This window comes from Rhinolophus sinicus, linkage group LG03 (assembly GCF_036562045.2).
Source record: "Rhinolophus sinicus isolate RSC01 linkage group LG03, ASM3656204v1, whole genome shotgun sequence".
Classification (NCBI taxonomy): Eukaryota; Metazoa; Chordata; class Mammalia; order Chiroptera; family Rhinolophidae; genus Rhinolophus; species Rhinolophus sinicus.
In genome coordinates, this window is record NC_133753.1 from 69320204 (window position 1) to 69331202 (window position 10999).

A 10999-nucleotide genomic window follows, 5' to 3' on the forward strand; every position below is an offset into this window, starting at 1 on the left:
GTTAACGTTCGCCTTTCATCCCACATACCTGATCACACACTTCCCCTCTCTACCCTCCTCCGTGGCTCCGCATTGCCTATGTCAGCACTACCCAATAGGACTTTCTGCAGGGATGGATGTGTTCGCTAATCTGTGCTGCCTAATGTCCACAGGTGCATTTGAAATGTGGTCAGTGAGACAGAGGAACTAAATTTTAAATTTTATTTCATTTTAGATTATTTAAATTAGCCACACGTGGCTAGTGGCTTCAGTATAGGAGAGTGTGGCATTTCTATGGTTTCTTAATCTTTTGAGAAAGTCACACTTCCCTTTGGGGACCTAATGAAAGCTTCATTTTCCTTTAACAATTCACTTGCACTATTGTCCCTAGAACTCGGGTGGTTCGTGGTGCCGTGGAGCCCACCCATGCATCCTTAGTTAAGAATCCCTCGCCCACAGGGCGAAGTCCAAGCCCATTGCTGGGGCTGGGAGACAGACGGTATGTGGATAATGTGCTCAGTCTCCGGTGAGATTGGATGAGTGGACTGTCCTGAGCTTCCGGAAGCAGACTAGTTGGAGAGATCAGTGATGAAGAGGGAAAGAAGCCAGGGGTCGGGTCAGAAGGGCAGGATGAAGTGTCCGGCAGCACAGCACGAGGCCCCAAGAGCACGGACAGACTGGAAATGCGGGGCCAGGTGGGGCAAGGCAGCATGGTCCACACTGGATGTCACAGGTGATGGGAAGCGGTGGTGCCAATGCTGGGACACACTCGTCCCTCCCATGTGCTCTGGGCCACCAGCACCCTGTGCCGGCCTGTCACAGTTCCCCAAATACAGCTGCTTTCATATCTTTCTTTGCTCACAGGGCCTCTTGCTAAAATGCTCTTTTTTTTTCCTGCTGACCTGGCAAACTCCTCATGATGCTTGAGGAGTTTCACTTCCTCTGTGATGCTTCCCTCACCTCTCATAAAATCCATCACTCATCAAGCGTGCTCTCTTGCTACCACCTCTCCCAGCCTCCTAACCCCCCAGGGCGGAGTTGTGGTTTGGGAGTCAGGAAGACCGAAATTAGAAGTTGCTAAAGTAGCTCTGCCAATTGCTAACAGGGGGACCCAGAACCACATTACATTAATTTTCTCATCTTCATAATTGGGGTAATAACACCTTCCTCGAAGGGTTGTTAAAAGGATTAAATGTGTTCGGATATGGGAATTGACTAATATAATGCCAGACACATAGTGGGAATTTAATAAATAGTAGCTGTCATTACCATTAGTGTCTTCTCTCTGAATGGTGGCATTACCATTTGAGGCTACAGTTACTTGCTTACAGATGTTCTTTTCTCCCACATTAGATTGGATTCTAGAGTGGCTTTCCTGTTGCAAGCAGGTTAGAAGCCACCTGATATGAAAAAGGAGCATATGACTTGGTTTGCTAGTCAGAAAAGTTCCAGGAATCATTTATTGGGCTGAAAATTATTAGGGCACCTTTACTGTGTATCACATCAGACAGGCCAGTGGTATATGAGGTCGGACAATTAAGTTCGCAAACTCATCCTAGAAAAAGTGCTACATACCTCATTGCTGAATATCACTGTGGTCACCTTCACAGTACTCCCCTTGGAAAGCTATGCACCGATGCCAGCTCCTAGTCCACCCTTCAAAGCAATTTTGGAACTCTTTTCTGGAATGGCCATCAGAGCTGTTGTTGAATTACCCTTGATGTCTTGAAGGTCATCAAAATGTCATTCTTTCAACATTCCCTTTATCTTCGGGTAAAGAAAGAAATCACTGGGAGCCAGATCAGGTGAGTAGGGAGGGTGTTCCAATACAGTGATTTGTTTCCTGGTTAAAAACTCCCTCACAGACAATGTGAGCTGATGCAGTGTTGTGATGCAAGAGCCATGAATTGTTGGCGAAAAGTTCAGGTCATTTTCGTCTAACTTTCTCATGCAGCCTTTTCAGCACTTCCAAATAGTAAACTTGGTTAACTGTTTGTCCAGTTGGTACAAATTCATAGTGAATAATCCCGATATAAAAAAGGTTAGCAACATCGGTGCAACCAGTTCGCGAACTTAATTGTCAGACCTCGTAATGAAGATGTACCATCCAAACCCGCTTTGCATGGCTTGAAATGTTCAAAAAGATCTGGTCAGCGATGTTCCTTCTCAGCCCCGGCCTTGTCTGCATTCCCTGCTTTGGGCTTACCTTGGTTTAGCAGGCCAGTGTCAGAGGCAGCACGTGAGATGGGGCTATCGCTGTCCAGCTGCCCTGCAAGCTGAGGGAGGAAGGCAGAGAGCAGGCAGAATCTGAGGGGGGGAAAGAGCTGAGACAGTGCCCGACTAGGACGGTGATGAGGATGAGAATGAGGACGACGACGATGATGATGATGATGATGATGATATTTATTGGGCACTTCCGCGACAGATACTGTGGTATGTGTTTCACACAAATGATTTCATTCCATTCTCACAATGACCCATGGTGCTTTATAGATGAGGAAATTTCTGTCCTGTTTTCTAGGTGAAGAAATGGAAGCTTCAAGAAATTAAGAAACATAGCCAAGGTTTACACAGCCGATAAGCCGTGAAGCCAGGATTTGAACGAGGATATTAGTACAGAGCCTATGCCAGAAGCTGCCCAGAAGGGTGATCCCGGGTTTTGGGAAAGGGGAGGGAGTGGCTGGTGTGCGGAGTTCTGTGGCACCACCAGGAAGCAAGGCGGAGACGCTGTGGGTGTGCAGGGGCCCTGAGAGACAGAAGGTAGTAAGAAAGGATTTTGATTTATTACTGGAATATATGTGGTGAGTGATGGGCTCACTCTAGCCTCTTAAATGAGTGAAAGCCCACTTGGCTCTCTGAATATTTACAGCGGGTGGAGGTGCGTTGACAGATCCTCACGTGTTGCTGCTGGGCGAACTGTACCCCCACCCTTTGGCACTACTGGTGGTAGCATAGACAACGTGCATTAAGTAGCAGTCATTCCTCAATCCCAGGCTGTTCTTAGGATGAGATTGCTTTTACATGTATTTGTAAAATACATAATGGGTTCACTCACATCTGTCCTGAAGGAAAAAAACTTTTCCTCAGTCTTTCTTTTTTTTTAGAAATGGCTAGAGACTTAGCTTCAGAAAAGGGTGAATGACTGCCTGGTTCTGACTCATGGCTCAGCGGTGACTGCCGGGCCAAGAGGGAGGCCGCAGGCATCTGCACAGTAGCCACCTCCTGCTAAGGTGGCGCCTGTTGGGATGTGGCTGCTCAAAGACTGTCTTCTGCTTCTGGCTCACAGCCCAGTCTCTTCCCTGAGTCCCTTTCTGCCCCACCTCATTAGCATTTGCTGCGACCTCCCAGTCAGAGGTCTGCAACTTGTCACTGCTCTCCCCACGTCATCCCAGTGCTCTGTTCTCACTGACCTGTTTTCTCCTCCACCCGAGCCTTCACTCTTCCATTCCTGCACAGGGCACGGAGCCATTGCTCACCTCTCTTTTCTTTCCCACGCCCGCCTCAACCCAACTGACATGTTTTCTTCCTCCTTTGTCTACTGTGATAGAGAAAGTGTCCAGTGGCATTTGCAACACAGAAGTCACAAGGCACAAGTCTGCATCCTCACAGCCTTGGTTTGACCAGACTTTTCAAGGGTGGTTCTAGCCCTGAGCTGCTATGATTAAATCCTGCCTGGAGCTTTGAACAAAGAACTTGGCCATTATGGACTAACTGAAACATCTGAAATGTGACCACTGGGAGAAAAGTGAGGGATGCACATATTACAGAGATGTTATGGCGGGGAGAGGAGCTGTGAGAGCTTGGCAGCGGAGGTCACCTGCTTGGTATGTGAGCTGAGCTGTGCTAGGCTGCTATCGTCTGCATTTCTTTTCAAGCCTGGGAAGCTAGCACGGTCCCATTTAACGACTCAGCAGGGGTAACTTCCAGATCATGTGCCCATTTCTTCGCAGTGTCTGAAAGATGCCCAGCAGATTGCTATGTTGCTCAGGGTTGGCATCTAGTCATTTCAAATGCTCACTCACCTGAATGTGGTGACATGTATAACACAATCTAAAAGGTGGGGAATTCATAGTTGCGTGTCTTAGCTTCTCCCCAGGCATTAAAAAAATCCGTTCATCCTCATATCCGGAGAGCCAAAGAAACGCCATAACATTTCTAGGCCACTATCATCACCATCTTTAGAAAGGGTCAGAGGAAACCAGTGTAGGGCCCTCGCGGCCTCTCACTGCTACAGACCACTAGCAGTCCATCTTCTATTCAGTAGCTTTGAGATTCTTATCTTGAGTTAAAACCTGTGCTTTAAAACTATTGTTGAAAATCTTAGTGAATAAGCCAGGAGATATATATATCCTGGAGATATATATATATATATATATATATATATATATATATATATATATATATATATATATATATATTATATATCTCCAGGACGCCTAAAGGGAGTTAACTATTATCAGTAGTGTCTGTCTCAGTCCTACACCCAAATGTGGCTAACTGAGCAGTATCCTGCCCAGTAAAGCATTGAAAAAGAAAGCAGAAAACACCATCCTAAAAACCAACATATCCTCTGGGAGGCTGACAGATGGCTGTGTCATCTTCTACTCTTGTTTATCATTTATTCTTTACCTTATATTTTTCTCCCATGGTTAGGAGCCATGTTTAACTTTCCCCCCAAAGTGTCACATTTAGCATCTTTATTGAGTTTTAGAAAGTGATTCGCCATCAGTAATTACAATTATATAAATCAACATAAAGATCCAGTTTCATTTGTGATATGATTCAAATGCCTCTAAACACAATGAAAATCAACGTTAGGGTCATCTGTTATTCATGCTTAGCTATCACTTGCACCTGTGATGTTTAGAATTCCTTCATCTCCTTTGGGAATTTCCTGACGGACGTAAATTTAAACTTCCCATGGTATCGTGGCACTGAAATTCTCGTTTGCATTAAACTATTTAAAGAAGGGAAAATGGCACCCAAACTGTGAAAATGGCATCACTTATGTGAGAAGTGTGGTTCTACTGATAGCATGTGTTAATCAGGATGTGAGAGTGAAATATATTTACTGTGATGTTGGAGGTTTTCCCACATAGATTGTGTGTGTGTGTGGGGGGGATTAAAATATATATGGGTATGCTTATGAGAAAAATATTTATTATGTATGTATGTATATCTATGTTTATGAGAACATATTACCTGATTCTAAGATGTACCTTTTTCTCTACGTTAACATTTAGACATGTATGCATTTTACATAGTGGCTTATTTTCCCAAATATCTGTTATTGAATCAATGGTGCATTTCACAATCGATAGCTTCCTGATCATGAAAGCACCGTGTGCACACAGACAGAATTGAGACTTTTGGTGGACAGGGTGGCATTTCATCAGATATCCAGATGCTCAAACCTACCAAACAAGACGGGAATTATTAACAAAATCAACGTTTTCTGTTTGTCAGGTTGTGCTTTTTGGGGTCTACTTCAAACATGCCGTTCAGATAACTCAAGCCCAGAAAAAACACAATTGAGAAATATGTATTTTACTAAAAAAAGTTGAATTGGTTTGGCCAAAGTTTCAAAGAAGTTGTGCTCAGTGACCAAAAATGTAGCTATTTTTATAGCATAATAAGATACATAAATTGAGTGCCCCCAAGAGAAACATTGATGGGTAGAAAAAACAAAATACATTTTAAAACTTGGGAAAGTTGGAGAATAAATCTTCTTATCTTTCCTTCAGCCTATTTTATAGTGGCAAGCACAATGCCTTACACATAATTGATATCCAAATATTTATTTAATGATTGCAAATATTTACTTAGAGAACTGTGTTTACCTGTCAAAAGAAAATAATTTTAATCTTTCAATTTTTTTTTAAAAAAACGAGTCTGCAATGCTAATAATTTTCTTGTTGCAGATATGATCTAAGATGCTTTTTCTAATATCTTCTCTTTGTGTTGCAGTAAGTGCAGATTAACTGAAAATTCTGGAATGCAGTCATCCTGAGAAATACATTTGGAATACATGGCCCCCTATCTCAAGACTCATTTCTTCCCCTCTTAGAAAGTACTGATTACTGAGCTGCTGAAATTATGAGCAATGTTGTTTTTAATACAAACTTCATAAGTTGATTCAGTAAAGTGAAAATAGGACAATAGAAAATGGAAGCAATTAAAATGAAGTGTGGGCAATTAAAAACACTAACTATAAGTGGGAAATATAACTATAGTAGATTGTAGGTCGTGGCTTTTCTTATTTCAATTTTTAGCACTAACTGCCCAAACTACCAAAATTAACATATCAGAAATAATACCATATGCTAAAATAATATAACTTCAGACCTCACTGCTTTATATGTAAATGTGGGGACTTTTTTTTTTTTTTTTTTTAGCTATAATGCTCACTAGAAGAAAAACGTGGGCTGTTAAAATTTCCAATAGTGCTCCAATTGAATATACAAGACTATATAGAAAAATTCTGCCTACATCCAGTCATCTTGCCCAGTCTGTTGCTTGCGAAGCTGTGCATTCTCCAGTTCAATTCAATTCAATTCAATTCAATTCAATTCAATTCTTTCAGTTCCTTCCATATTTTCAAAATGTCCTAATGGGAAGATAACTATTAGCTTTGATTCCTCCCTCACTTTCATGCAATCTGTGTGGTTTTGTGGTTTTGTTTTATTCCTGAAATATTAACAAAGCAAATCAGAATTGGTGTAGTAGAGAATTGAGCCAACATATTGCAAAAGATGAGGGCAGTGGGATCATAGAAGTGAAGGGAAAGCAGACCTCTCTAGGATCCTCAGGACTGTTGGCTGTCGGTGAAAAGCCCTGCACAGCAAGCAGAGGACCAAGGTTCTGCACGGGGCCCACAATCACATCCTCCAACCAGAGTTGGAAAAGCCCTTAGAGGTCATCTAGTCTGATGCTACTAAACTGTCATCCTTGGACCAGCAGCACACATATTATCTCCGAGCTCATTAGAAACGTAATTCTTAGCACCCTCCCCACTCCTGATTTAGGATCTGCATCTTAACAAGACCCCCAGGTAATTGTATATACATTGAAGTTCATCACACACTGAAGGAGAGTGCATAAGAGATGAGAAGGGAGCACGAGTGCAATACATGTGACCCAGAGAGCTAGGCCCAACGCCCCGGCTCTCGGCTTGGTTGGTAAATATTTCAAGCTGGCTTCAAATCAGCTGTGGTGGGAGTATTAAGCCATGGAAACCAACAAACACAACAAATTAAGGCTTTTTTTTTTTCCCCCCAGAGAACCAGTTTACCAGCACACCACTGTGGGAGAGTAGACAGATCCGAGGAGAAAAAGCCCTGGAGTTAGTGTTTGAGAAGTGTGAAAGGAGAAATTCAGGAAAGGAAAGGACACGTGAAGTCCTAGAAAATGACGCTACTAGAAATAGCTCATTGCAAACGCTGGTAATGACTGGGATTCAACCACCAGCCGCATTTCTGAAACTCCTTTTCACACTGCTGTCTCAAGAGTGGGAATTCATTGACGGTTCAAAGATCATGGGGATGGTGTGAAGTAATGTAGAGAATAAAATCATGAACTGACTAGAGAAACATATATAGAGGAATGGGTAGCTATTGGTCTATGGGGTAAAATGTCCCTGTAAGTTTTCATCAGCCGGGGTATAAGCCTGGAGAAGGTGGATAATGGATTCACCTAGGGTGGGGGCTTTTTGTCAATCACATGGGGATTGTGTTTAATTATTATTATGTCGCTACCCAAACCAACCTTTTCTGGTTTTACCCCAGAAAAGGCTAAAATTTAGATTTACCCCTGTGCCTCTGATATTATCATTACCTCTGGTTAAAAAACAAGTTTCTGATAAACAAATATGTCATTGGAATGCATCTCTCTCTCTCTCTCTCTCTCTCTCTCTCTCTCTCTCTCTCTCTTTTTAAGATATTATTGGGGAAGGGGAACAGGACTTTATTGAGGGAACAGTGTGTACTTCCAGGACTTTTTTCCAAGTCAAGTTGTTGTCCTTTCAATCTTAGTTGTGGAGGGTGCAGCTCAGCACTAGGTCCAGTTGCCGTTTTTCTAGTTGCAGGGGGCACAGCCCATCATCCCTTGTGGGAGTCGAACCGGCAACCTTGTGGTTGAGAAGATGCATTCTAACCAACTGAGCCATCCGAGAGCTCAGTGGCAGTTCAGCTCAAGGTGCCATGTTCAATCTTAGTTACAGTGGGCGCTGCCCACCATCCCTTGCAGGACTCGAGGAATTGAACTGGCAACCTTATGGTTGAGAGCCCTGTGGCCCATGTGGGAATTGAACCAGCAGCCTTCAGAGTTAGGCGCATGGAGCTCCAACCGCCTGAGCCACCGGGCCGGGCAGGGCTGGGCCAGCTCTCTCTCTCTCTCTCTCTCTCTCTCTCTCTCTCTCTCTCTCTCTCTCTCTCTCTCTCTCTCTCTCTCTCTCTCTCTCTCTCTCTCTCTCCTTTTTAATTAAACTGTTAAATGCATTTAATAAGCTACATCCTTGAGTATCTCGGCATCAGCCAGGCTACTTTAGTTTCCATTGAAAATATCTTGAATTTTCCCACCTCTAAAGCTTTACTTTTTCTGTGCCTCTTATTTGGGTTGCCTTTCTATTTCCTGCCCTCCTAGTCAACTCCACTCAGACCTCAAGACCAAATACTACCTCCTCCAGGAAGCCTCCCCTGATCACTCCAGCGTATAATAGTCTTCCTCCATTCAACACTGATTGTCTGGATGAAGTCCTTGCGGATTGTGTCTTATACTTTTTCAAATGAATATTAGGAGGTGTGCACTATCCATTGCAGAGTTCCAGCTATGGAGACTTGTGACAGTCAACCGTTGCCTGCAGAAAGGCACTTGATAAAAATAATACCCATATTTTTTTTCCCTTCACAAATCTTCTCTCCACTGTCAAATTCCCCAGTAGGCTTCTAGGTATGCCTCCCCTGTGCCTGTTCGCATTCTTCTCTATCCCTTTGTTGTTTTAAACTAGATACTGTGACAATAACAATGGCACCACCTTATCTCTCCATCACACAGCCAGCTCTAGTCAGCAAAAGGATCAACTGATTTTGGTTCCAATCTAAATCTTTGCTTTTAGATGATCAAATTGCATAAAACCTGATTTAAGTAACAAAGAATAATGTGTATTTATAATACAATAAATAGATTTACCCTTCCTGGGGTAAAGGGAAAAAAATAAATATCTCGATAATCCCAAATGTCTCTAATTAGCTGAAGAGCAGTTAGAGAACTGGGGACAAGGGAGTGGGACAAATATTCCCAGAGACCCTCCCTGGCCTCCAGGACACCCACAGCAGGACAGTTGGGTCGCAGAGTGGCCAGATCCTGGGGACATTTTTCTTACAAATGTGGGGCTTTTTCTTTGAAAAGCAGATTTTTTTTTCTTTTCTTTTCTTTTTTTTTTTGCCTCCTGGTGCCTTGTGAAATGCTGACTATATCGTGTCGCACATCGACATGACCAGGCCTCCAGAAGACCTTTTAATTATAAACATGGTGTTTATTTTACTGGCCTCGTGTCCTTGTATTTTCTCTTCACTTATATGAAATAGAAGACATCAGCATTGAGGACTTGCTGACACTTGAGTGAAAAGAACTTGGGTTGTGAGTTGGTTGCTTTTTATTTCTGTTTCCATACACTGTTTCCATAACTTGAATATCTCAAATTCGCTTTGGAGGTGAGAGTCACATCCTACTTTCTACTGGAGAAAAATCCATAAATTAACCCAAGACAGGAATCTGGCCCTGGCTATGAAGGCAGGGCAGTGACAAGTCCAGCATAGGTCTCTGATACACTCATGGTTTTTCCCTCCTTTGTTTGGCCAAAGTTAAATTGTTTTCCGTTGTATTGACTCATGCTTTACGTGAGCACTCCGTGCCCACAGCAGAGGTTACACATCCCTTTTCCTTCCCCCAACTTACACATACCTTTGTTTTTTTCCCAGTGCACCTCAACAGAGGCTGCAGATGATTTGTCACAGAATAAGAATCCTTTCTCCGTTCGTTGCTCATGGAGGCAAGACCATATATCAGCTCCCCAGGTGATTGGGTCCATGTGCGGCCAAGACAGAAAACAATTGGCCTAGATTTTTGTCTGCTTAATAATCTCTATCTGCAAAACTGAGCATCATCATTCCCTTACCCCTCTTTCACACACCTCCTTTTTTTCAGGTTCCCACCTCTTCTACAGTTCCTAGAGTTCCTGGGGTATCTCACAGGTGCTGCCATGCCCAGTCCTCTCGGGCCATCATTGCACAGCCTTTGCCACTTGCTCCTGGCTGCCAACCTCCAGGTCTCACAGCTGCTTCTCCTGGTGCGGCATCTCAGGCTAAACATCGTTCACTGCTCAGCTGCGGGTCGGGCCCAGAGCAGGGAACTAACTCGCTGTCCTCTAAGTCCTTCTCTTCTACTAGGTGCTCCCAGCAGAGGCCCTCAAGCCCCGAAGCAGTTTAGGGACACAACTGTCTTTGTTTGCAAAAATAGGCCTTTTGGGTCTGGGTGTTCTCTGTTCCTGGAGTAACTCAGTTTGTATGTTTTAATCAGAAGCATCACTCCTCTCCGGTCTTCAGGTTCTGATGCTGAGTCTATTCATTGCACCAGATTCCACCGTAAGGAGGTATAAATTCTCCTTCTGGGGCTCTTGCACCACCCCAGCTGTGCCTACTGTCTTCAGTCCTTGATTCAGCCGACCTGCCATGGACATTGACACATCCTCAGCAGAACTTGCCACCACGTTATTTCTCAAGTCCCAAAGTCCCTCGGCTGTCCATCTTCTCCTTTCCTTCTCCGAGTCTTCCTATGTTTGCTTGTTGTGTTATGTCCACAGTTGTAGAGGAAGGACCTGGGAAAAGTAGGGTGCGCCATCTTGGCCAGACACCAGAATTCTTATCTGTACTCGATTTTTAAAAGAAATAAATAGATAACAGGTATGTTATACCAACAATTAATTCATATAAGCAATTTGTCAGGGTATTAATCATTTTAGTTT